A 27,776-nucleotide genomic window follows, 5' to 3' on the forward strand; every position below is an offset into this window, starting at 1 on the left:
AAAATGTGATCCTTCCTGTTCCCTTATCTTTGATAAGGTCATGTCAAAAATTCTAATTAAAGTGAAATCAATAAATGAAATCTGTCTTTGATGATCCTATAATTTACTTAATATAATATGAGAATTAAGCCTGAATTTAAAGGGGACATATCATGAAAATCTGACTTTTTCCATGTTTAAGTGCAATAATTGGGTCCCCAGTGCTTCTATCAACCTAGAAAATGTGAAAAAGATCAACTCAGTATCTTAGTTTTGGTAAACCATTCTCTGCAAGCATGTTAAAAAATAGCTCATTGAAATTTGGCTCCCCCTGTGATGTCAGAAGGGGATAATACAGCCCCTTAATCTGCACTTTCCAACCACGACACTGCCATTTAGTGCAGAGATCAGCTCATTTGCATTTAAAGGGAAACACCCAAAACGGCACATTTTTGCTCACACCTAAAAAGTGGCAATTTTAACATGTTATAATAAATGATCTATGGGGCATTTTGAGCTAAAACTTCACATATGTACCCTGGGGACACCAAAGATTTATTTGATATCTTAAAAAAGTCTTGTGAAATGTCCCATTTAACAGACAGGGTCACTTGCAGCCAGTAAACTGTGCTATACTAAAAAATGTTGGGTTTTATCAACTCATGGTTGTGTCAAATATGCATATTTTCTAGGTTAATATAAAACCATGGTTGGGTTTGTTCATATTTTACCCAACTATGTGTTAAACTTAAATTGAATTCAGATGTTTGTTGCTATCACTGCAGATAATGTCGAAATCCTATTGTCATAAAATGATTAATCTAAATCAATGCTTCCCACAGGGTTACCCTTCTCATTTAAACAAATGACTAACCAAATAAGTTGAGAAAGATAATAATGTAGACTTAACTCTCTCCAGATGGAGGCTGTTTGTGTGTAACTGTCTCTTGTTAAAAGGCAAGACAACAAGTGACATGAAAAATAAAAGTGAAATTCAAGACAGCTGTGCTTGGTCCATAATGTTTTCTCACACATGAAACGGATGAACTCTGCAAACTTCACTTAAAAAACTCCCTAAATATTATAATATTTCTCTCTTGCTGCCTTTTCTGTATATTCTGTATATGGTGCACAGCATACTGTAGCATATTCCCAGGTAAAAAAGTAGTATACTTTAGTGTATTAGAAATATGATTGAAGTACATGAAGTATAAAACAAGTATGCTTCTACTTGTTGTACTTAATTTAAAGAGTATTTAATATGTACTTTTTAAAAGTATACTTCCAAAAAGATATAATTAAGTTCAACTTAACAGTCCAAAAAATAAGTATACTAATTTACCAGTAATTCAATTATCTTTTAAATGTACTTTTTGAAAGTATACTTCAAAAAATATGTAATTAAGTTCAACTTAAGAGTCCAAAAAATAAGTATACTAATTTACCAGTAATTCAATTATCTTTTAAATGTACTTTTTGAAAGTATACTTCAAAAAATATGTAATTAAGTTCAACTTAAGAGTCCAAAAAATAAGTATAATGAATTTACCAGTAATTCAATTATCTTTTAAATGTACTTTTTGAAAGTATACTTAAAAAAAGATGTAATTAAGTTCAACTTAAGAGTCCAAAAAATAAGTATACTAATTTACCAGTAATTAAAATATTTTTTAAATGTACTTTTTGAAAGTGTACTTTGTTGTCAATGTATTTTAAATTGTATAGAAGTTTATTTTTTTTAAGTGTATTAAATTTGACATACTTAGAGTGACAATTCAATATACTTATGGGAAGTATATTTTTTGGAAATTAATTGTTAATTTACTTTTTTAGCATACTAGGATCTCACTTCATTAGAAGTGTGACTTCTGTACACTTTATACAGTACACTATAAAATAAGTGTATTTTTAGTTGCATATCAGAGTACTTTCATAAAATACGTTAGAATAATAAAATGTAGGCTATACACTGCATGAAAAGAGCTGTATCCAGACAAATACGGATGGGAAATCCCTGCTAAACTTTAGGTTTGCCAGATAAATGAGGCAGAGTGCTTGGAAACGTAATACTCAGAAGTAAACTCGTGAAACATCCAGAAACCTTGTGTATATGGATGTATACTGGTGGAAGTTTCTAGGAATCCTCACAGCTGGTTGTAAGGAGTGCTGGTTGTGAGGTGTGAAGGGTTAATGACAGAGTTGCTGTCTCTGTTTTCAAAGCTGGGTGGGGGGTTCAAGGCAGCACATAACATAAAAACATTATATATCTACAAGTGTGTTTACTAAATACATGTATTATTATGCTAATGTAATTTAATTGATAAAGGTTTTTTTTATTTAAGAAAATCTGAGCATCACTCAAAATAACTGTCAACATGTTTGTCAACTAAACATGTTTTGTAAACGTTATACATTTTATAAAAATATTTAATATTTTTATTATTGATAAAGTATAAAGAACAAATCAGTGTGAAAACGCAGATTATAAAAAGTACATAAAGTGCCAGCAGAGGATCCAAAATAATGAAAAAAAAAAAAAAACATCCAATGCAACTTGGAAATTGTAGTCAAAATACATCTACAGCAGCATGCTAAAGCAGTACCAACGCCAGGGCAAAAGACTCAAATTCCCAGAATGCACCTGCACCCACCCATTCATTCCCACCAATCAGGATCAACGGCATTTTTCAAACCGCTACTGACTCGTTTTCATGCTAAACAGTACGGCTGAGGTAAGTTTGACTTTCATTCCTTTACATCGCGCAGATCTGTTCCATATTTGTTCCTATTTTGTTCTTCACTGTGATTATTTTTGTCTTTATGCGAGAAGTGTTTTAATTTAAAGCACACACAGGAAACATTAAGAGTAAGTTATACACTGTACACAGTAACGTTAGGAACTTGAACATGCGGTTTTTCAGTGAGCAAAGTAACATGCAAAATGCCTGATAAACGAATCAATTCGATGTTTAAAACTTTAAAAATAAAACGGCAAGATTACTTGTGTTGGAGATGTTCAGCTAACTGTAGCAAATGGCTCTTTCTGCTATTTTAAACGATAACCTTAGACGATTTCTGTTGTTTAAAAGCTCATTGCTGTAGGTAAGTTCTGATAGATGCTGCTTATTTTGCAAGCCTGTTTTAATAGCTTTATTCTGTTTAGTAACCAAGCCAGCTTCACTTTAAGTTTAAGATAAACTAACGTTAGATGTTGTTGTAAAGAAGCTTGGAGTCAAAATATATTTTAAAGTTGTATGATTGTCTTCTTTTTTAATATGATGTCTATCCATGTTTGTGTTTACAGAGGTCATGTACCATGTGGTCGACCTTGCTGACGCTGAAGAGGTTTCTGTGTAAAAATGATGTAAGTTAAGTTTAATCTTTTAATTTAATATTGTTTTAATTCATGCCCATGTCATGCTGGCTACCAGTCAAATATCGCATACAATTAAAAATACTATTAATCACCAATAAAACCTTAAAAGGCCCAGCACCTTCGTATCTTAGAGAATTAATATCAGAATACAATCCAACACGTACACTGCGGTCGCAAAATTCTGGTCTCTTAATTTTCCCTAGAATATCAAAAGTGTCTAAGCTCTGAAATGATTTGCCAACTGGTATCTGTGAATCAGACACAGTCAATCACTTTAAATCTAAAGGGACACTTCACCCATTTGTATTAAGCTTTGTATCTTTAGAACCCCAGTCATGTTTTTGAATGGTCATGCATCATTTCCTGAGACAGGAGAAATACAGATTTCAGTGTTGCACTTCCTTCTTTCAATGATGTAAAAAATTATAATTTTGCATCATTGAAAGAAGGAAGTCCAATATCTTTGTTGAGGTGGTGAGACTACAAACACCCCTTTTTTAGTCAAATAGGCACCAAATTCGAAATGTATGTTACATTTCCACTACAAATATGAGACACTTTCAATAAAGATTAATGTTTCTACAGGTGAAATGCTCCATTAAAGGATAATTCTGGTATTTAACACTTTGAGTCTTATTTCTGGTTTGTTTTGGATGAATTACAGTGATGGACACTGTAATTTTGACAATGGGTCGTGTCTTTTTTTGACTCGTTTAGAAGCGTCTCTTCACTGCTTCAGAGTGGAAGTCAAGGGTCATGCACAAACATGTCATTAAAACAACACTTAACCTTCATTTTCAAAACTGTCCCTTACGAATATTAACCATGGTTTTATTGTGGTAAAAGTGTAGTAACCATGTTTTTTTTTGGTCAATTGATTACTATGAGCAAAACCATGGTTTTACTACACTAACCATGGTTTAACTATGGTTTTTGAAAACCATGGTTGTCAAAACCATTGTTATTTTGTGGTAGCTATGGTTTTACTACAGTAACCATGGTTTTTTTGGTCTTAACTGTAGTAAAACCATGGTTAATTTTCGTAAGGGGTGCTACTCACCGAGTGGTTCTTGGTGTTCGTTGATGATTAAAAACAAGTAGTGTAGCGAAATACAGTTTCTGTGGTGTTTTATTTGGCATTTTGTAAAATTCCATTGACTTCTCTTGGAAGACTCATTGCTCGCTGATATATCACTCTGCCGCCGGAAATGGAAAAGGGTCTGTTTACATCTGTTTGTAGTTTTTTCGCTCGGTTTCTCTCAAAAGGCTAGCATGAGCAGAGCAACTGTGCCCTCGGAGTAGGGCACAAATTTTTCCCATATTTGATGGCTCAGTGACCAGCCTTAGGTTTGAATTTGAGCTCGATTGTGACTGTCTATACGCTAGACACCAAGTTCCGTTCAGCATCCTTGTTAGGCAAAGTGGTTGTCGCCATCAAGTGGTCAAGAGTGTGCTAACGCTTCAGACTCAAATATAGAGCGGAAGTATATACGTGGTTGTGAGGTGTCTGAAAAAATAGATCCACTATAGCAAATAACACGGATTGAAATCATACATTGCTCTGATATATTTGTTTTTAATCATCAACGAACACCACAAACCACTCTGTGAGTAGCACAGTTTTGAAAATGAACGTTAAGTGTTGTTTTAATGACATGTTTGTGCATGGCCCTTGACTTCCATTCTGAAGCAGTCAAGAGACGCTTCTAAACAAGTTAAAAAGTCAAGACACGACCCATTGTCAAAATTTCAGTGACCATCACTGTAGTTCATCCAAAACAAACCAGAAATGAGACTCAAAGTGTTTAATACCGGAATTATTCTTTAAGACTTTTTTTCTTTAACAAAGCATTCACATAATTTGTCTAGTAAATTATACTTATCTCGCAAAAGTTAGCTTGTACGGAACAAAGCATTCACATAACTCGTCTGGGTAATTTACTAATGCCGCAATAGCTAGCCTGTCTGGAACCGAGCAGATATTAAAACACAACACTGTGTGACACTGCATTACATGTGAATGGCCCCTACGCTAATAGGATTTTGTTTCTCTCTCCCTGTCTCGTCCTCAAACCCGAGGACATTGAGACAAACAGACCAGTTCTGGCTGCCGTGGAGGTCAACACACCACTGATCTACTGGCTGCCCTTCAACGTGATGCCCAGCCGATGCCTGACCACCGACGGAACTAGGGCTGCACGATAAGTCGCATGTGTTTGTCAGGCGCATCTCCTCAGTAATGCCGGTTCCTTGATTAGTATTAAATCGCCATCAGCTGTTTTCAGATGTAGCAGCTTTAACTACACAGAGCCGTAGTTCACTGACAATCGGGGCAATTTCGCATTAATTATCGCGGACGTATCGGCTGCGATATGTATGCGATATGGCCCAGCTTGTCAGGGAACTACGGCTCTGTAGTTAAAGCTGCTCCATCTGAAAACAGCTGATGGCGATTTAATACTAATCAAGGAACCGGCATTACTGAGGAGATGCGCCTGACAAACACATGCGATTTATCGTGCAGCCCTAGACGGAACCCGTTAAATCTCCTTATCCGTTTACATCCCATATATATATATGTGTATATCTTTTCCTCCTAGGACTTTTTGTTCCTCCCTGAGGTTTTTCTCCTAGGGTTTTTTTAACCCCGGGGAGTCAAGCAACATTGGCTTAACTTAGCACCCTCTTGTATACGAGACATTATTAATTTGCTCACTTGTAAAGTTTATTCATAGCCGCTGTATTTTGCTACTTATATTGTCTGTCGATTTTTCTGTTTCCCCTGCTTCTTTTAATGTAAAGCTGCTTTGAAACAACTACAAATTGTGAAAAGCGCTATACAAAATAAAATTGAAATTGAAATGTCTCTTTCCTGTTTTACAGATGCAGTGAGGGAGTGATTCCCCAACATCGAGGTGGCAGAGATCCGGGACCTTCTACGGAGGAAGTGCAACAATGCCAGTTACAAGGCCTCCAGTAGTTCAAATCAGAGCTAGATGTCCATATAGTACAAGTTGTTCGCAATTGTTCTCTTCCCGGCATTTCAAAGAAAGTCGACTGTTTAAGGTTCCCCATTTTGCCAATATCTGTTTTGTGTGTTACTTTTGTGTCATTAATAAAGATCCTTTTTTGAAATGCAGTTTGTAATCTGTTTGTGTGCATTTGAACTGAATTGTTATATTATACACTTGTAGTGTAACAGCAATATTCATGCTTAAGTATAACAAAATGGGGATAAAAGTACAAATTAAATATACTTAAAATATAAAAAATACACTATAATAATATTGCACTGAAAGTACGTGTCTATGATGTTTAGGTTATAATTGAAATTCACTTTAAAAACATTATTATTGTCATAGTGGGACACTTTAAAAGCACTAAAAATAGTTAGGAAGTGCATTTGTAGAGCACTTGAAATATTACAGAGGCATACTAAATTAACATAGTTTATACTAATTATAAGTATGATAGCAGTATGCACAAAATGTACTTAAACACAACTATAATTTGTGCTGCAATGGCTTTTTAAGTGTATTTCCATTAAAATTGCAATACAATGCAATTGTACTGTAAGTGTGCTTAATTACTCATAAATCTTGATTTTCAGGAGTGTATTTTAGTGCACTTGAAGTTTAAAAAAAGTTGTTCCATTTTAGCATACTATTTACACTTGAAGTGTAATCAAATAGGTGTTAAGTTGAAGTTAATACATAATTGAGTACACTTAACTATACTTGGATTTGACGAAAATAGTACAAAATCTAGAAAATATACTTAGTACACTTTTTTAAAGTATATTTTTAATAGAATTTTTTTTCACCTGGGTTGTCAGCAATTTATCTAAGGTTTTTCTTCAGTTAATAAGTTGCTTACAGAAACTAACTTATCTACATACATTGTGTTTAGGCAATTCAATAGCCGTGTATTATGTTCACCGCAAAAAGTCGCAACACAACCTACACACCTAGACAGAAAGAGACAATGCACTCATGCAAAAGCCGTTAAACGACACCCCTGCCAAAAATGAGGTAATGATATTAACCAACATTATTATACGTTCATCAAATACTTTTGCTTTATATCCCAGCTTCAGGTCATTCACAAATACTGCTTTGTTGGCAGAAACCATTTATAGTCTAATAAAAAAATGCTAAACATGTCAGATGCACTTACTCTTCAGCTGAGCTCTTCAAATGCATTCAGTGCTTGTTTGTGAAGTAGCAATGCCTCTACATTATGTTAAAACCTCAGACTAATAATGTCTCAGCAGTCTTGCACTTTCTAACAGTGTGTCACTAATAAATGCAACACTAGCCAAATGTTAAAAGCAGCAGCAGCAGCAGCATTAGAGGAAAAGATTAGCTTAGGCTGTAAATTTGCTTATATTACTCACTGCCTGTCTGCAACCTGACCTCTAATGTAGCGGATATCTCTTATCATTCACGTAAGTGGAGTATATACGTGTTGCAAATCTTTGACATCTATGCACTTTCATATGTTTGTTTGTTCATTTTTCACCTTATTCCAGCGTCTATGGCTATATTAATAGCAAGAACTGGTCAATACACAAATGAATCCATAAACATGTTGGGGGAGGGACATTTTGGTATATCCAATATATTTAACCTGCATGTTTTGGCCTGTGGGAGGAAACCAGAGTACTCAGAGTAAACACACGCTGACTCTGGGAGAACATGCAGACTTGACACAGAAAGGCCACTTGACCTAGCAGGGGCTCAAACCGAGGTTCTTCTTGCGCACTTTCATGTGATTTATTTTTGTTTTGCATCTGGCTCAGTAAACTGTAAATCTATGTTCCTGTAGCTCAATTAGCAGTGAAAAAATCTGGGTTTGATTCCAATAGAAACACCTACTGAAAATATGTATACACTACCTTCAATGCATTGTAAGTTGCTTTGGATAAAAGCATCTGCCAAAAGCATGTACATACAGTATTAAGCAATACTACTGACACAATCAAACAACAGACACCTTCTAGCATGTTGTGCAAATGCTGATAGGTTTACGTTTATGTTAGGGCGTACTTTGTAAGAAACACAACTTTATTATTTTTTTGGTTCTGCATTCTTCATTTTGCTTAATTTTTAAAGTCTTACATCACAGTGATGAGTTACACATACAGTAAACTGTGCCACCACCATCAGACTTATTGTTTTAGAAGTTTTCCATCCATATTTATTTTTCAATCTATTTTATTATTTATTTATACAGAAAATACAGGAAATATGTACAAAACATTTAAATATTTTTTTTTAGGACTAAATGTCTTCTTTAGGCATCGTCGATGTTTAGTGTGACATCTCTTGGCACTAAACACATCTTGAGCATTTTTGAGCAGAATTAGGTAAAAATATTTATTTCTTAAAAATTGCAAATTAGGATTTACTTTTATTTAGGTTTAAGAGATCCTGCAGTTTTCTGTTATTGCTCAAGTGGAAGGGTAGTTTACCCTAAAAAAACTTGACACATCAGTTTACGTTTTTATACAGTTATGTATGGATATTTTATTAAAGAGACTGAGAAACAATTATATAAGACCACTATAACATTGCAAAAACAACAAATCTAATTCTGGCATGGTGGCCTACTTTTGCACAGTACTGTATGTACTCTACAAAAACAGTCTCTCTATTATGAATGCACAGAATGAAAGATAACAAAGCACTTCATGTTATTGCCACTTATTTTGCTTAAGAATATAACACATTTTATTGTTTATTAATAAACTGTGCCACACAACTCTGCAATGCTATTTGTGAATATTCGTTTGGACTATGGTTTCGGCAAACACCAAATGCCGTGGGAAATGACACAAATGCCTAAAAGCACACTAATCCTTGTATATTCAGTTAACGAACAACAACTGCAGCATCTCAATAAACAAATTTCTAGCTATTTGCTACTGTGCATAAAAACAACCCTGTAAAGCCAGTGGGCAAAGCTGACAGCAGCTTGCCATGTGGTTCATTCAATAAAGGTTAGATATCCATAAGACCTCAGGCAAGTTTGATTTAGATGCATTTTCCTCATATGTAACAGCCAAATACACCACATAAATCTTCAAGTTTTGTGTTTGATGCGCAACTGTCGGTCTCAGCTCAGAGCATTGGAATGTAGAATGAGCATATTTGGAGATCCTTTAAACCTTAAAAAGGGAGAAATTGTGCAGATGCATTAAATGGCATTGGTTCTCTGTTTGTTTAGCATTCTTATACTATATCTTTCAATGTGATCTATGAAAATAATAAGACTTGGGCTTGTAATTGTTGGATTTTTCAGAACCAGCCCCGAAGCTTTTTAAAGTTGGAAGGGGAGGATATTTTATCATACACAGCTATTTATTTATGTGAACGTGTAATACATTCTGTGTGAGCCAGACACTGCCACTCAGTGATTCAGAAATGTCCAAAATCAAGTTATATTTAGACCAGATTCCCATTATTTGTTTAGTCACGCTGGATGTACTTGTCTTGCCTCAAATATTTCACAGATCAGATCCAGGATTTTGGCTTATAACAATCCAGTTAAATTACAACTCAACGGGTTGGGTTTGTCCCTTTTTGATCCAACGCTTTGCTAAAAATAGCCCAGCGTTTTTTCAATTGTAGCTCAAAAGAAGATTTCCATCTTTATTTTGACTTCATTACAATTAACTCTTTTTAAATTTATTTTTAAATGATGGGGGTCTAATAGTATTTCATGCATTCTGTCTTATTACGTAACCTAGGTAAAGATTTGGATTTCATATGCTAAACATGGGCAAAGGTTAAAAAAACTGTATTTCTGTACAAGTTTCGCAATGTTTTTTTTTTTCGACTACAGAATCTGTAGCATAACCAGTGCTGGAAGTACAGTGGAAGTCCTTAACCAGTCTCACAAAATGACGTATAGACCCTTTTACAGCTCACGTGATCAAATAGCCTGCGCGTGCATTTAGGCAACAGAAGTGGTGTTGTTCCCCAGTGGTTCTAATGTGTTATCAACTCAGAAAGTTTATTAAAACGGTTTCCCGGCATAAAATTGTCTGGTTGTTGCGTTTGGTTGCACTAATATAATTTACTAATATACGTATATATGTATCTGGCCACTTTATTTTTGGTCATCTGCTAACGTCTTCTATCCACTCCACTATCGTACACGGATCTGGTAGCTGTGTTGAAAAAGTTGAAAAAGTCAACTTTTTAAAATAACTTTCTCTGTCTGTGATGCTTCACTGTTGATTCTTATCATACTTCCGTTGCCAAAATGTGTGTGCATAAGCTGCCACGTCATCATTGTGTACAAACAGTAAAAGGATCTATAGTCACATAAATTTTTTATTCTTTTTCGTGATACTGTCATGAATTTCCATGTTTTTCGTGACTGTATCACAAATTTCTGTTTATGTGTCATTGTCACGTATTGGTTACTCAACTGCTTTTTCCTATTTCCAAACCATTGGTGTTTGTGTTAGGATGTCACTTTAAGTATTGGTTTATACTATTTTTTCTGATTTAATTTTTATATTTTCTAGTGCTGGGCATAGATTAATCTAAATTAAACTCATAATAAAAAATTAAAAGTAATGCATTGAATAATATATGAGTTTGTGCTGTGTAATTATTTTGTATATATAAATACACACGCATTATGTATGTATTTAAGAAACATTTACATGTGTGTATATATATATTTATTTATATTTTTATATATTCTATATTTTATATAAATAAAAAAATGATATATAAATAAAACATTTCTTAAATATATATATATATATATATATATATATATATATGTGTGTGTGCTTTTAAATATACCTAATATTTACACACAGCACAAACTCTCATATTATGCAAAAAATTACTTTTATTTTCTAATCTATGCAGCCCAGCACTAATATTTTCAGATTTTTAAACGTGACACTGGGCTGTAGTCCTAATATGGGCACTTATAGTGCACGCACACACCAACCAAAACCTGACACAAATTCAACATCAACAAGAAGTGGTGGTGTTGTTTGTGAGGGAAATTTAAGCTTGTTCAGCTTTCCAAAAGAATCCAGTATTATGGGAACAATGGATGTAGTTTGTTTAACTATAAAAGCGGAGTTGCGCAAGTGTGTTTGTTTAATGGTGGATTTCATTGAAATGGGACGGTCCCAGTGATAAACAATCAGGTCATGAGTTGCAGACGGTAAGTAAACTGCAATAAATGTCTGTGTTTTGTTGGCAATCGTCACGTAGGTGCATATACAGTAATGTAAACAACATGACCATAATAAATCGTATCCAGAGATAGTGGGATAATATTTTGTGTGTGTTGCCTACTTGTGACTTGCTTTTTTGGAAAGTAGCAGTAAAGCTGATCTGTCTTTAATAAATCTAATAAAACTAAAGACTTTTTGGAGATTTCAAGGATGCAATACTATACTGAAGGTACTCACGATTAAAGGTCACGTTCTTTCTGATCCCATTTTTTAAACCATAGTTAGTGTGTAATGTTGCTATAATAGCATAAATAATACATGTAAAATGATAATGCTCAAAGTTCACTGCCAGGCGATATATTTTCTTTAAAGCCTACAGCGAATGGCCGGTTTGGACTACAGCTCTCTACTTCCTGCTTTAATGACGTCACTAGAACAGTTTTTTGACTAAACTCCGCCCACATGAATACGTAAGTCGCCAGCTAAGCTAACTGCAAGCTAAGCTGCTATCGAATCACAACTCAAATAAACAAGCTACACAATCAGAACTCTTTACGTATTTCTGAAGGAGGGACTTCATAGGACAAGAAAGACATCAGCCCATTTTGAGGACATATACAGATAAGTAAATTGTGTGAAAAATACTGCGTTTTTTACACATGAAACATGAACACATGTTAAAACACGGAAAGAACAGGACCTTTAACATAAGATTAGCAGAAACAGCGTTCTTCCTTGAACCTAAGCATCTTATAATTTTTCTCATTTGAATTGAATAATTTGTTATGTACCTTTATGCCAAGCTCCTTATTACAGTACAAACTGAAGAAAAATGTGACATTTAGTGCTCTTAAACTACAGTCACATTACTCTCATTTACCCATTAACTGCAATGTGCTACACATCCACTCTCTCCAAACACACATGCATTTCCCTACGGTCAATATTACAGCATCTGAGAATAGACTGTTTCATAATACGTTTAAATAGTTTCCATTTCAGGTACGTGCAAATGCAAGAGTGCAGCTGAGATCACGGCTTTAAGAAAGTTATAGTTGTTGTGGTCAGAACGGAATCAGTCTGGCATAAGAGGAAGTAGAGAAATATAAAGACAGCATGACTATCAAAATAGCGCCACAAATAACTCAAGTTCTGTCTGATCTAGATCTACAGGAAGGGCACAAAGCTACAAAGCATACATTCAAAAAGAGATAAATCCAGCATTTGGGTTAAATTAACCCAGAAAATATATATATTTGACCCAGAATTTTGAGTACAAACAGCCCATGATGAAAAAGCACAGCAAGATGTCCTGAATGGTGTAATTCTGTCTTTTTTACTAATCAAATCACTGACACTCGCTGTTTCAGTGTCTACTTGTTTCCTCTAAAAATGGGAAACCAATGAAAACTGCTGATTATACAGTGTAGTTTAAAATTATTACTGTACTACTGTACTGTTTGATCCTGTTTTAAAGCATATATTATCACTAACAAGTCTGACGTTAGTGTGACTTGAACGCGCTCATGACTGTGTTAGCAACTCAAGGATTACTTCACAGTCTACCGGATGACATGTACACAAACACACACAGTCCTATTCATTATAATGACTGTGATTGAATAGTGTATGTTTCTGCCGTTGCTGAATGCCAAGACCTTGCCCTTTAAACACTCTCTTAAAATGAATGAGTTCATATTTTTACTTGAAGAGCATCAAGAAAGACTTAAGTAGGGGACAGGAAAATATCAATAGTTATATATATATATAATCTAGGAAACTCATAACTTCATATTTATTTAAAATGGCCTTGCTAAGAAATAGCTTTAAGAAGACATGTCTTCCCACTTCTGTCCAAAGGGCCTTCATTAGGAAAATGCTTATATATTGACCAGGCCTATGACCACCGGGGTCTACTAAAGTCCTTTGTGGAATATAAGTGATGCTTTGTATTTCACATTTTAACTTTATAACAGTATGTTTGACACTGATAAACTATTTGAACTGAGGTAATTTATGTAATGTTATGAAACAGAAATGTAAAGCAGAAGACAAATACTCATTATTATAACTTTGATATGTTTAATACCGACTTAGTAAGGTCATGTCAAAGATTAAAATTAAAGTGAAATAAATGGTTGAAATCAAACTATGATGTTCTTAATCTCATAATCAGATTATGGGACTTTAGACTGGAATTCACAGACATGATCAGATTTAGTTAAAGATTTAAAATTGAAGCTGTATAACAATCTTTAACATTTATGTAAACACTTCATTTGTAAATTATTCACACTTTAACCAGCTGAAGTTCAGCATTGTTGATTTCTGAGTTATTTATAATGTTGATATTTTACAATCATGGGGCATTTTATGCGTCATCAAGCACTTTCTTTATTAAATAACATGGGTTTCCTTGCACAATACACTATTTTAATTATCTATAGGACTGTGAAAAGACATATTTCTTATCTATTTAGGCTAGCCTACTCTTTACCACCCAGACAGTCATTTGAGGTCGTGACGACTTATTGACGATAATATTGCAATTAAAATAATCTGGTCAACAGACGAGGTGTATGAGCGAGTCTTAAGGCATTTTAGTCTCGTGACTTGCTATAGTTGTTAATAAATTAACGAGTTGCACATCGCTCACTGATTTCAAGCACTGTAAACATACTTTAAAGCGCATAATGCACAAGAAAAGACGACTTGATACTTCGTTGAGCTGGGCGTTTTTACGCGCATGGTGCCCATGCATGATGCGTAAAGATAGAGATCAGTAAAACACTACAGCAGGATTGTAATGTAATTCACAAAATCACAAACTAAATTAACTAAAACAAACACAGCGTAAATCACGGGGGCTACTTTTAATAAAAATAATAATTTGCAGTGGTTGATATCAATGTTAGAAACTCATTATAAATATTTCACTTTTTGAATGCCACGGTAGGCTACAGAATCAGACCGAAAGACAATAGTAGTGAGTATCGTGACATCTTCGTAAAGCATACGGACAAAAATATAATCAGTACGCAGTGATTTATGTTTTTAACCCTCAGATGCAAAACATATGCCTGTAGTAAGTCAGGTGCTCATGTCTAGACTTCAAACGAAGCATACAGCTTTAGCATATAGAACAAAACAGACATACAAAACAAACAGACAGAGTTAACACAACCGGTGTTGTAAAAATCAACGTCTTACCTCTCAGGTATGTTGACTGATAATATGGACTGAATGTGAAGTCCTTAAGTTGAGCTGAATTGAGATTTTAGCCAAACCAATCTATTAAGATAACTGGAAAAGTTGTTTCGCTTTGATTCTGTGCAAAATAAATCATTTTGAAAGTCAGAAATGAAACTGAGCCTCCTCGCGTCCATCACATAGTCTATGAGAGCGCGCACACACGCAGTATCAGCTTGAAAGTGCGCACACCCGACTGGGTCACCTACAAATCCATTGTGATAAATAGATGCTCGTGTTTCTTAAAGGCACAGGAACCACAACCTACATTTTCTACTACCAAACGCATTAACACAGCATTTTGTTACAGAGTTATATTTATTAGTCAACCAACAAAAGTGTGGTGAAAATGGTAAATGGATTATGATCCCAAAAAGCTGCTCTAATGAAAACATTGAGAACCTGAAATGAAAACCTGATATGAGCTATTTCATCTTTAATAGTTCTTGATTTTGGTTAAATAAAGCAGTGTAAGTCATCCAATTGTTAAAAGTTGCAGTAGGCTACTTTATAGGAAAATATATCATTATTTTATCATTGTGTCTGACTTGCCATTCAAACAGAAAACAATTAAACAAAATACACATAAAACAGAAAAACATAAATCACACTCTGTTTTAAATGTTTGCAATGTTAGAAAACGTTTCCTAACATGGATTAGGCTTCTGATTGCTTGCTACACCGAAGGTTATCATCATCATCAGTAAGTAGCAATAACTTTGTTTAAAAAAATAACAAATTTATTTGACAAATTATAAAACAGCCAATCAATTGTGCTATATAATTTTTATTTACTGTACCTTAATCCAGTGGTTCCCAAACTTTTTCAGCGTGCGGCCCCCCTTTTGTACGGTGCGTTCCTTCGCGGCCCCCCAAAGGAAATTTGTGACAAAAAACTGTTCTAAAACTCAACATTTTAATTAAAAAAAACATTAAATTATACAAAAAAGTAGTGCTTTTGGTTAGTACCCTTATTTTTTTTAGGTTTAATTACACAGAATTCATGATAAATTAATGTATTTCATAAAATGTCATAAAACTGGGGCCCCCTTGGCACCATCTCGCTGCCCCCAGTTTGAAAACCACTGCGCTTAATCAACACAACATTTAGATGTCAGGTTTAATCTACCTGCTAATTATCTTTCTAAATTTAAACACTGAATTTGTGACCCTCCCTTTTCAACAGCAGATTTTCTGGTGTAAACACTTAGTCACACAAAGGAATCATGTCTATTATTAATCACACCCAGAGCAATAACAACTGTTTAAACTGTTAAGAACCGGTTTTGATTTGTCAAGATTTCATGTTTGTTAAAACTTGAAATTGTCTCTATAAATTTAAGGCCATCTGTGTAACATTTACCTAAATACCTATTGGCTTTTCTACCCGCTTGTATTGGTTTGTATTTATAATCTGTACGTTTGGTTTTATCCAAACACACAGATCGCAAAAGACTGACTGTGACTTCACAGTCGAAATGTATGCCCCAACATTAAAATACACATTAAATTAATTACAAAGTTGTTAAAATGCTAAAGACAAAGTTGTGACTGCTGAGTTAGCCAATTAATGTTATATGCTATAGCGTTTAGGCTGTTGTTCTGCTATTGATGTTACAGTTACGTTTTGCAGGTATATACTGAAAAAACCCCACAAACTTACCACTCAGAAACATCCATTAATAATCTCCAAACAATGATACAGGCTCAAACATATAAGGTCTGTTTACTTATGTGAGCTAGGCATGAGCCAATCAGAGCAGAGTTCAACATTATTATTTATGACCCTTCCAAATAGGGCACAAATAGACCATTTAATTCAAATTATAAATCCTAGGGTTTAAAAATGAATAATTTTTTGCACTTAATAAAGTTACATCTTCGTAAATATCAAAGAACAATTTATCATTCAAAGCATTCTCTGGCACCTTTTAGATTTGATCATCAGTTTACATTGTTACCTGGGGACAAAAAATTACCAGGTTGTACAGATTAACCTTCATACATTGTCACAAACAATGGCCAAACAAATTGTCCCAAGCCGTCACTAGGGCAGTACCTTTTAAAAATATCCTAACATACCATTTAGAGGTATAATGTACCTTTGATGTATATATTTGGTACAGCAATACCTCTGAGGTAGGCCTATTTGAACCAGATAGATCCAAAGGGGTATTTTTTTAAAGGTTACTACCCAAGTGACAACTACTTTTCTTTGACCTTTTTTATATTTCATAACTGAGTTTAATTCAGGCTGATATTTGTAATGCTTCAGTGATAGAGAAACAGATTTCATTTAATTAATGGTTTCAACATGAGATGAATTATCATCAAGCCAAAGCCCTAACATGCAAGTACAGAGTAGATGAAAGATTATGGCAAAACAGGTTTAGAGTTTAACTATCTTCATTAATGATTCTATAAGTTAAATGATAGCATAACGCTGGGAAAGAATTACAGGCAAAGAGCCAAGTTAATGCACAATTCACATTTCTCAACAAGCACAGCAGTCAAGGTTTGGGTTATCGGGTTTTGTACTGTATGCAGAAAGTAACATTTCTAAATGCATTTTAGATTCATACAATATCACATTTTGCTACTGTAAGTGATAATTCACTGGATAATTTGATGGAAAGAGGAATGGATGATACTACTTAGCTGAGGCTGGCTTTTAAAACAACATTTAGACAGTGCATCAAAATCCCCCAAGATCTGAATTCTGCTAAAAGCTGGTATGGTAATCTCTATAGTATTCTATTTTTAATACACAGTTTTGTCTATTTTTAACTCTGGAGGGGGGAACACTCAAGTCCTGTAAAAAGTTAGTGTAAAAGTTGTATCTGTGGCAAATTTAAAACCACAGATACAAGGGCCTAAATAAAAGTTTATCTCTATATGGGTGAAGAAACATAACTTTCAAGTTAATCACAAACTCTTCTGTTAATGAGTAATTTTGTAGCGATTAAGTGACCTTAATTTTTTATTTAGATTCACTGCAAACAAGCTCATTGTAAATAAAGAAAGTAAAATATCTACTTTATCTTGTCATCCTCAGTTGACAGTTCTCAGCAATTCTACTGCATGAGAAAGATTATTGTGTTACCATTTCTTGGCACACAGTGGCCTAAAACTATTTTTTAAACAGCTGTTTAAATTTAAACAGTGTCCTAGAAATCTCCAACTCATTCGATTGTTTGAATTGCTCTGTAGGTCACTTTACCAGGATCTGATAAATGCATACATAATACATAATAAATGTAAAATAATACAGAGGCAGCCTGATTAATAACAATAGTTTTCTTCTCCCATATACATCATTTAAAAAAGAAACATTTGGGCAGTGTGTTTGTGGTGAACCTATTAGTGCGAGGAAATCATTTAAAAACTAAAATATTTCAGACAATGACGCAAAAGAAAACTAGAAACATATTTAGGTATAGATAACATTTGCAATTATAATAAGTTCTCATTGATAAGCCCGATCACCGTGCAGCCTTTATTTTGGACCCATCAGCCTAATCCAAATTTATGTTGGCCTGTGCTGCAGGAAAAGGCACGGTGAATATAGCAGTACCCCAGAACAGTGTCCTTGTCCAAAGGCAATTGCAGCCACTGACATATTTACAATGTGTTTAAGAGCTGTTAATAAAGACTGATAATAAAAGTATTCCTAAACAGTAAAGACATTTTGGGGTGAACCTGGGTGCTGAAATGAAGCACCGTAAATATGGTGGGACACGGGACAAGCAGTGCATCAATGAAAGCAAGGTGAATTTACAATAACAAAGCTGCACAAGCTGTTAATAAAGGTAGTTTGGGAAACTAAAAATTAAACACTTAACCTTGTTGGCTCAGTAATAAAACAGAAGATATTAAACAGCATTAAAGTCATTAACTTCAGACTAATGCAAGTACTGTAAATACATCCTTCATTCTTATTAGGATTGCATAATGATTGTAGAAAAACAGCATTAGGCCTACTTTCAAACCCTGTGTTTCAGGTTTGTTTAGATTTAAAATTAAAACAAAATCTTTCAATGTAAAATATTTCAAGTTAAATTGAAATAAAGCTGCTGTCTGGACTTTGATAAGAAAGGCTATTTTGCCAGATATGCTTGACTTGTAACTGGCATTGGTGAGAGGGATGAGATCCAGAGACAGGTGTTTGGCTCCGGCACTTGAGGTCTACATTCCATTGGCTAACACTTTCTCTTGGGGCTGCCAATAACAGCTGAGCTTTAGGAGGATATGATCTTATCAGAAAAAATATCTCTTCATAATAATCAGTGACAGTTATACATTGGTTTTGGCAGCAGTAGCTTAATGCTAAACGTTCCAGCTACTACTGTAACACATTCTAGGGCAGCCAGATCTTTGATGGTGGCATTCATGATGTAATTTTGTCTGTAATACTGAGTGCACTCTCGAACCTTCATCCCAGCATTCATTTTTATTTACACAGGCCACCAAGTTTCTGTTTTGAGACGGAGGCTTTGACAGACATTGGTGTAAGTTTTATTTTTACTGTATATGGCCACTGAAGCTGGATGTGATGCGACAATATTTCTCTGTGTTGGTTAGAAGAATATTTTAGGGATATAAGCTTCGCAAAACTCTGACTTGTTATTCTACAGATGTAGTCAAATATTTAAAAACCACTTATAACACTTTCAAGCATCTGGAAACCTGAACTGACAAATGGAAATCGTACCGTCAAGTCTGTCTGCCTGCCTGTTTTCCCTTTGTTTTTTTCCTGTCATCTCCATATGGACTCAGACGCTGCATTCTGCACCTGCTCCTCGTCTTTAATCATCCTTACCTGTCAGCCATGCTCCTTGCATGTATGTTTATTTTGTTCCTTGTTCCATTAAAGTTTATGTGTTTCTTGGAATTCCCTCGTCTCTGTCGTCCTTGCCAACATGCATAATTATACCTCCAATCCTTTCTTCCTGTGTATTTATAAAAATGTTGTTTAATTTAATTTTTAAAGGAAATTAATGACTGCTAGTGATACTCAAACATGCAAAAACCATTTAAGAAGTGGTGCTGTTATTATGTGGATGCCCTCCACAGGCAAGGATATTGAGATTTTCTGGTTCATTAATCCCTTTGTATTTTTTTAAATAATAGTAAAACCTTAAACAAACTGTTGCATAATAAAGATGAGTGGCATTAGTTTAGCTGTTGAAAGATTTGAACCTCATGCACCTAATACAGTAAATCTTTACAGGTACCCATCATTCCTTTTTTTTTTGTTTTTGAGGATTTAAATTTCACTATAATACCTTAAACTTGTAAAGAATTGTCAGAAGCTACACCGATAAGAACGAGTAAACTTATTAAATCTGACTGAGGCATAACATACAAGCCTGTATGGAGACACAATACAGAGAAGCTGTATGTTGCCAATTTCACCCGAATGTTACAGGTATAAACATGCATGATTTGCATTTGGTTTACTGAACCGGAGTCTGGAGCAGTTTAATTCCTCACAGTTTGAGGTCAGTAAGGTTGACCAGTATGAGTGTTTGTTTATCCCACTTTAGCTCTTTATTGTATTCCTTCTGGATTTAAATGAAATAAGAGTTAAAAACAGCTCACATGGCTCTACAAAATAATGGATTCAGAGGGAAAGCTTTGCATTAAACTGCAAATTTTCTAAAAGACTTGGTCAAGTCTACTTTAGTATCATTACATACCCCCCCCCCCAAAAAAAAACTGTATATGTGATCCCGTCTATGAAAATCCAGCTAAAATTATGAAATCATAACATTTGATATCTTTATCTGAGTAAGGCCATGTCAAAGATTGAAATCAATGTGAATGAAATCAATGAATGAAATCAAACGTTATGATCCCATCATTAGATTAGCCTGGATTTGACAGACAAGGTCACATATTTTAAAACATACAAGCTCATAGTATTGTCATGTTCAGTGGTTATTATTAGACAGATTTTATTTGATTGAGTGGGTTTTGTATATTAAAAACAATAAATTAAGAAATTTCAATAAAAAAATGTGTGAGTAATGAAGATTGTAATTCATGCCAAATACAGTACTAACTAATAACTTAAAATTGTTAAATTGTTGGGTTTTGACATCCGAATGACGTTGGGTTTTGACGACAGGCTGATGTTGGGTTTTGACGTCAGAATGACGTTAGGTTTTTTGTTAAATTGACGTTAGGTTTTGATGTCAGAATGATTTTGGGTTTTGACCTCAGAGTGATGTTGGGTTTTGATGTCAGTATGACGTTGGGTCTTAACGTCAGGTCGACATTTGGTTTTGACGTCAGGCCGACGTTTTGTTTTGACATCAGGCCGACTTTGGGTTTTGATGTCAGAATTATGGGTTTTGACGTCAGTGCGACATTGGGTTTTGACGTCAGTGCGACGTTGGGTTTTGACGTCAGTCCAACGTTGGGTTTTGACATCAGTCCGACGTTGGGTTTTGACATCAGATTGACGTTGGGTGTTGACGTTAGATTGATGTTTGGTTTTGACGTCAGAATGATGTTGGGTTTTGATGTCAGAATGACGTTGGGTTTTGAACTCAGTGCGACTTTGGGTTTTGACGTCAGTGCGACATTGGGTTTTGACATCAGTCCGACGTTGGGTTTTGACATCAAACTGATGTTGGGTTTTGACGTTAGATTGACGGTTGGTTCTGACGTCAGGCCGATGTTTTGTTTTGACATCAGGGCGATGTTGGGTTTTGACGTCAGAATGACGTTGGGTTTTGACGACAGGCTGATGTTGGGTTTTGACGTCAGAATGACGTTTTCGTTAAATTGACGTTATGTTTTGATGTCAGAATGATGTTGGGTTTTGACGTCAGAGTGGCGTTGGGTTTTGATGTCAGTATGACGTTGGGTCTTAACGTCAGGTCGACATTGGGTTTTGATGTCAGAATGACCCAGTCTCACCCCATTTCGTCAATATTTGACGACACTTGACCATTCGTCATATGTTGACGTGAAGGGTATACCTTTCGCGTCATTTTTTGACGAACTGGGGACTTCAATACTATTACGTCCGTTGCATTCTCTTTCCTATTTTATTACCATTTGCGCGTCGATTTAGGGTTAGATTTACATAATGACATCCCTACCCAAACCTAACTCTAACCCCAACGCCAGGTGACAACTGTTTCTAACCCCAACGCCAGGTGACAACTGTTTAATTTCGCGTACACTGTTTAATTTCGCGTACACTGTTTAATTTTGCGTAATCTAACCCTAAACCGACGCGCAAATGGTAATAAAATAGGAAAGAGAATGCAACGGACGTAATAGTATTGAAGTCCCCAGTTCGTCAAAAAATGACGCGAAAGGTATACCCTTCACGTCAACATATGACGAATGGTCAAGTGTCGTCAAATATTGACGAAATGGGGTGAGACTGTGTTAGGTTTTGACATCAGTGCGACTTTGGATTTTGACCCAATGTCAGTGCGACATTGGGTTTTGACGTCAGTCCGACGTTGGGTTTTGACGTCAGTCCGACGTTGGGTTTTGACATCAGACTGACGTTGGGTTTTGACGTTAGATTGACATTTGGTTTTGGACGTCAGGTCGAATTTGTTTTTGGACGTCAGGCCGACGTGTCGGTTTAACACACATGACAATTGACTGCAAATAATAAATACTGAATTACAGTGCTACCCTTGGGTCCCATGAGTGCATATTTGTACCTCAAAGATACATATCCAGTATCTGCTTTCTGTTTCCATCTGTTCAAAGACCAACTGACTGGCCAATGATCACCCAGTTCCCAGGCTTATTACTGGTCTAAGCAAACTATGAGTCATACAAACAACTCCAATTCAGAGGTGCCGTAATCTCTGCATTCATACTGTACTATATCTAAAAAGCTCAAAGCCTTTGTGTTTTGTTTCATAGGGCAAATGAGGACATGAGGGGAAGCATAATGATTAACTGAAAATGTTTGCTGAAAGGGGAAATAATACTTCTGTAAACAAGCATTAAAACGGCATTACTATATAACTTTAAAAAATAGCTACCTGGGATTGTAAATAAAGTAGTCACGCAGTTGAAAAATCTGTGAAGTCTGTTACATTTAAGTACCTTGTTATTTCACAGGTCTCCATTTAAAATGTGGAATAAAACCTTAAAGCTTACTTAATTCTCCTTTTTTACAGAAAAGCTGCAACTTGGAATGACATAATGCCGGAATTGTCCAACGCCAGTGGCTGTCTCCAGTTTGGAGGAAGGACGCTAGACTGAAGGACTCAAGGGAATAATTTTGTATTTGTTCCACCCGTACATTCTGTAATTGATTATGTTTACGAACAAGTTAAGAAGCAAAATCTGATGGATGACAATAGTGGAATGAATATTTGAGTTTCCAAAATGCCTAAATCCACACTGGCAACCATTAGTAGCTGTATTTTTATTTAGGGACAGAGATTTCTGTTTAAGCCTGATGCATTTAACTCCATAGAGAAGCTTGTATTGTAGCATTGCTGAAGGATCCTAAACAGCCAGTGTGTTCTTACAAATATGACAGCTTGTAATACAGCATCCATCCATTTCCACTATATTCTCTAGATTTAATAAACCAATAAGCAAGTCAAGTTAATAACACTCCTACACTGAGTGGTAACTGCTGTTTTGTTTATGAGAATAAAATGTAATTTCAGATAATCATCATTCCTTAGTTGCAGACCTCCTTAAGCAAATACTGAGAATTCATTAACCAAATGAAATTTAACTCACACTCTGTAAAGCACTCCCAAAGAAAATTGCTTTCCACAATATATAACCCAGCTACTAAAAACTTTTGAGAGTTTTTAATTATTGTTATTGTAGCCCAACTACTAATATGTATTCAGTATCAAATATTTTTTCTGTGGTTTGATCAATTGTCAAGAATTTAATACTGAATCATAAATGACTGATGATGACCTCATAATGTCATCTGATTTTTGTTTATTTATCCACCACACGAACACATGCCTGTTGCCATACCTAAAAGTAATCTAAATGTCTAAATTCATAAAAATCCAAATATCATAGTGTGACAACAGAACTGCTTCGATTGAATATGCAATTCAGTGCTCAATTAAATCTAAGCTGAAAAACTAACTGGAACATATCTGTAAGTCACTGAGTTGACCTGATGGGTCTAGTTTGCCAGCGGAGATTTACTGCATTCTTAATTCCCATTACCTCAGTATCTGGCACTATTATCCCTGGCGCCCAAACAAATCACCAGAGCGTGCACTAACAAAAATGGACTGCAATATAAATAACTTTAAAATAAAACCAAATATGAAGTTCAAAATGGAATTTTATTTCTCTAATTCAAAACTTTTGAAAACATTCAGTGATTCTGGTTTTATTAACCTTATTCACATGTTCTTTATCATCTGTTGGAAAATAGCAGCATGGACTAAACAAAGTCTCAGTCATTCTTTTGAATGATATGTCAACCCAAGCTTATTGTTACAATTAGGCAGTTACACAGCCACTACTTTTATTGTGATGTGGGTTCCTTTATTTTTAATTGTTCACTCCAATCATAAATATTGTGTGGGGGGGTTGACTTCTTGTTCTTTATAGATGGTTTTCACAGTTACGCACCTGGCCTAAAGGCCTTATAGGTCTATATAAGTATTCTGAAACGCTACTTGCTAAATGAACCTTTTGCAGAATGTGCTCCTTGATAGGGTTTCAATTATATAATACAAAAAGGCACTTCTTCTAGTGAAAAAGTAAAAAAGCCTTTATTTACAGTACATAGTGGCTAGTCACACAAAGACATTAAAAGCAATAAAAGACTGCACACTAATGCATTTTGGCCATCAGCCTTCCTCAGGGTGTGTCAGGTAACTTTGGTCTGTGTTTTGTTTATCAGTCTGGATAGTGGCTAAACTGACCTCTGGAACAAATACCTTGCAGAAAGTGAAAAAATAAAGTTTCCTAAAGACGAAGTAATAATATGGATTACCGCTGTGTGAAGAAAGGTTAGGCCAGGCAAGAATTCAATGATTTGTCGCCAACATTATATACATTATTTTTCACAGTAATGTTAGCTCAGTGTAGTAGTTGATTAGCTTTGATTTGAACTTAGGTTCAACAAGCTTGTTTGAGATGAGCAAATTCTGCACAGAATCGATCACCGGTGATCGCTGCGGGTTGCATGCCGGTTAGAAACGTGTATGAGTTACGTCCGACTTGCTCTGATGTCACGCTGACGTGTGCCAAAAAACTCTTGCGATGGTGAGGCGTGCTTATCGAATTCTGCAGGTGGTCGCAGTTGCTCCACCGACTGTGTTGACAAAAAGCAAGATGAAAAAAGACTTGCTGACGACACGGCTTAATGCTCGTTGGCCCGGGGATGTCGGCTGATGACTTCTTAATTTTGAAACTCCACTTAAAGCAACACTATGTAGTTTTTTTTACCTTTAAATAATGTCTCTAAAATTATTTCAGTGATAGAACAACTTTTAACTGGACAAATTGTACTGTTGCTGCAACCTGAGCAGCCTCCTAGCTGCTACAAGCACACTCTGAAAGTGGCGGTGGAGGGGAGGAAACACAGCCCCGCCCCTCCCCCTGCCTGCAGAAGAGTGTCTGATACCAGGCACTGTTGCGCTTTTCAACCACAGGGGGGAGCTGTAAGTCATTTTTACATGAAAACTACATAGTGTTGCTTTAAGTAGTTTTTATATTTTTTCAACTTCTTATTGACTTATGACATTTCGATTTTAATGCATTTCTTTAAACTTTTGTAATGGTGCTGAATTATTTGTACTGTGAGCTGTTTATATTTCACACAACAGAAAATAATTTGTAGTACCACTAGACTTTAATTTCCCAACTTTTACTAAGTATCCTTTTCTAGTAATAAACAGATCACCTTATAAACATTTTTATGTAAATGCATTTATTGGTATTTCAGTTGCATCTATTTTATCCGCGATAAAATATGTGATCTTTTGACTCAGGTCTTGACTGGACTGTGAGATTGATGAAGTGTCCGACTTATAAGCTCTTTTTTTACTCCTCCCATCACTGCAGCCTCCTGCTATCCTCTAAATTTCAGGCGAGGTGAGCCACATCTCAAACAAGCCTAACATTAACAAACGGCTTTCATGGCACAAACGTAACTTCTGGTAAACTCTGCAAAGAATCAATAACAACAGTGATGATGAGTCCCTTTAAAGCTATTTATTTCTGATAACAAGCAAAATTAACAACAAGTAGATTACCTCAGTTCAAATTATAGCTAAAGCCTATTAAAAAACTACACTGAGCTAACAGTACTCTGTAAAATGTGTACTATATAATGTTTATAAAATAAAACTACAGATCGGTTACCAAACTCCCTTCACATAGCAGTGATCCATCGCAGTCTCTCCTCATCTTTAGGAAACCAAAACATTTGTTATTTTTGATGAGGTATTTGTTTCTGAGTTCAGTTTAGCAACTAGTCAAACCATCAAACAAACAGAGACTGAAAGATAATTTCCTTCCAGACGTATAACTACGACAACACATGTGCATCCAATGAAAGCATTTATTGATGAATATCAGTCATGTCACCTTTTACTTCATTCCATTTGCCTGCCGCCATCTTGAGTACCTACCGAGTACCAGTAGGCTACTGACAAGCATTGGCTAGCTTGCTACGATTTACGGATTTCTTATCTTTTACTGTCTATGATTCTTAAGAATTCAGGAAATGGCTACGAAAGACAACATTTCGCACCTCGACTGTAATGAAAAGAAACGCTACTTTAAAAAAATATCTTAGTTAGACATAAAGAATCGATTTCCGAATGCGAAAGAATGAATCTCATATGAGGCTCCTTTTTCAGCTAGAAGGTCAATATTGTCACTTGCGACAAAACAACGAATTGTCCGTGAATTTATATGGAGCTATGCTTTAGATGCTATCCATCTTTACTTTCCTCCCTCCTTACATCGCATTCGGAGATCGATACATCTTGACTGACAAGATGGCGGCGAGCGGACACCAAAGACAACGTCTCGGTTACGGATGTAACCCTCGTTCCCTGAAGGAGGGAACGGAGACGTCACGTCGTGACCGACGAATTGGGAACTCGCTTAGAGAGACCAATCTGCTTCGAATACTACTAAAACGCCAATGAACTTGGCATTGAGATATTTGCATAATGCTGGCGCCGCCCCGCCAGGTGCGTATATAAGCAGCAGGTGCAAATGAGGAAATTAGCTTCTTTTTCGCTGAGAAAGCCGGAAAGTGTGACCGGCCGTAACAGCAGGTGGCAGCACCTGTGGCGACGGGACGTGACGTCTCCGTTCCCTCCTTCAGGGAACGAGGGTTACATCCGTAACCGAGACGTTCCCTTTCAGTCGGTCACTACGACGTCACGTCGTGACCGACGAATTGGGAATCCCTACCAAAACGCCACTAGGGGCTGACCTCTTCCAGTGTCTGCGTAAAGCCCTCCGGTTCCACTTAAGGATAAGGAGAATTAGGTTTTAAGGCAGAAGGCCGGGCACTAGATGTTCCTTTAACCCCACAGAAGTGCCAGCGACTGGGAAGCGCCCTACCTGAGCGGGATAGGAACGCTGCGGAAGCCACCACCCGTCTTAAGGGTTAATGGTGGGCGAAAGTCAACCGTAGTTGAGGTAAAATGACAGCCGTGGCTGTGTAAGCAAAGCAGTGCTCTGCTAAGGGAAACGTGGGCTAGTAGGATTAACCCCACGGAAAAATACTCACAAAGGAACCCGGTGGGACACAATGTGGAGCCCGAGCCAACACATAGGTTCGCGAGGATGCAGCTAGTGAAGGCTGACAGCCAATGCTCCGCAACAAAGGCTGCCAAGGCAGCGGAGGAAGAACAATTCAAACCATTACGCATTTTTGTTCTGAAGGCCTTCCATACTGACACAGTTATGAAGCATCAGTCGGAGGCTGCAAGCCGACCTGCGAGTCTGCTCTCCGTG

The 27,776-nt window shown here is 35.9% G+C and overlaps 1 protein-coding gene and 1 long non-coding RNA gene across 6 annotated transcripts in view; one reads left to right on the forward strand and one right to left on the reverse strand.

Moving 5' to 3' along the window:
• The window catches only part of gipr (gastric inhibitory polypeptide receptor), a 33,078-nt gene extending 16,578 nt beyond the window's left edge, over positions 1-16,500 (reverse strand). Inside the window, exon 1 of one of the 3 annotated variants that reach the window (XM_065280968.2) lies at positions 16,480-16,500. The gene's annotated coding sequence lies outside the window, so the exon portion shown is untranslated. Of the gene's footprint in view, positions 1-14,777; positions 15,023-15,616; positions 15,930-16,479 lie in introns of those variants that run through there. The other 2 variants (XM_065280967.2, XM_065280966.2) reach the window with 2 other exon arrangements.
• On the forward strand, positions 1,139-6,494 carry LOC135770978 (uncharacterized). Of its 3 annotated transcripts, none has more exons than XR_012337207.1 (3): positions 1,613-3,081; positions 3,284-5,591; positions 6,239-6,494. It is a non-coding gene; the product is annotated as an uncharacterized lncRNA (long non-coding RNA). The 3 variants fall into 3 exon arrangements; XR_012337208.1 differs by having other exon boundaries at positions 1,614-2,711; XR_012337206.1 differs by having other exon boundaries at positions 1,139-5,591.
• Positions 16,501-27,776: the final 11,276 nt, after the last annotated feature.

Source organism: Paramisgurnus dabryanus, chromosome 8, assembly GCF_030506205.2.
Source record: "Paramisgurnus dabryanus chromosome 8, PD_genome_1.1, whole genome shotgun sequence".
NCBI classification, from domain to species: Eukaryota; Metazoa; Chordata; class Actinopteri; order Cypriniformes; family Cobitidae; genus Paramisgurnus; species Paramisgurnus dabryanus.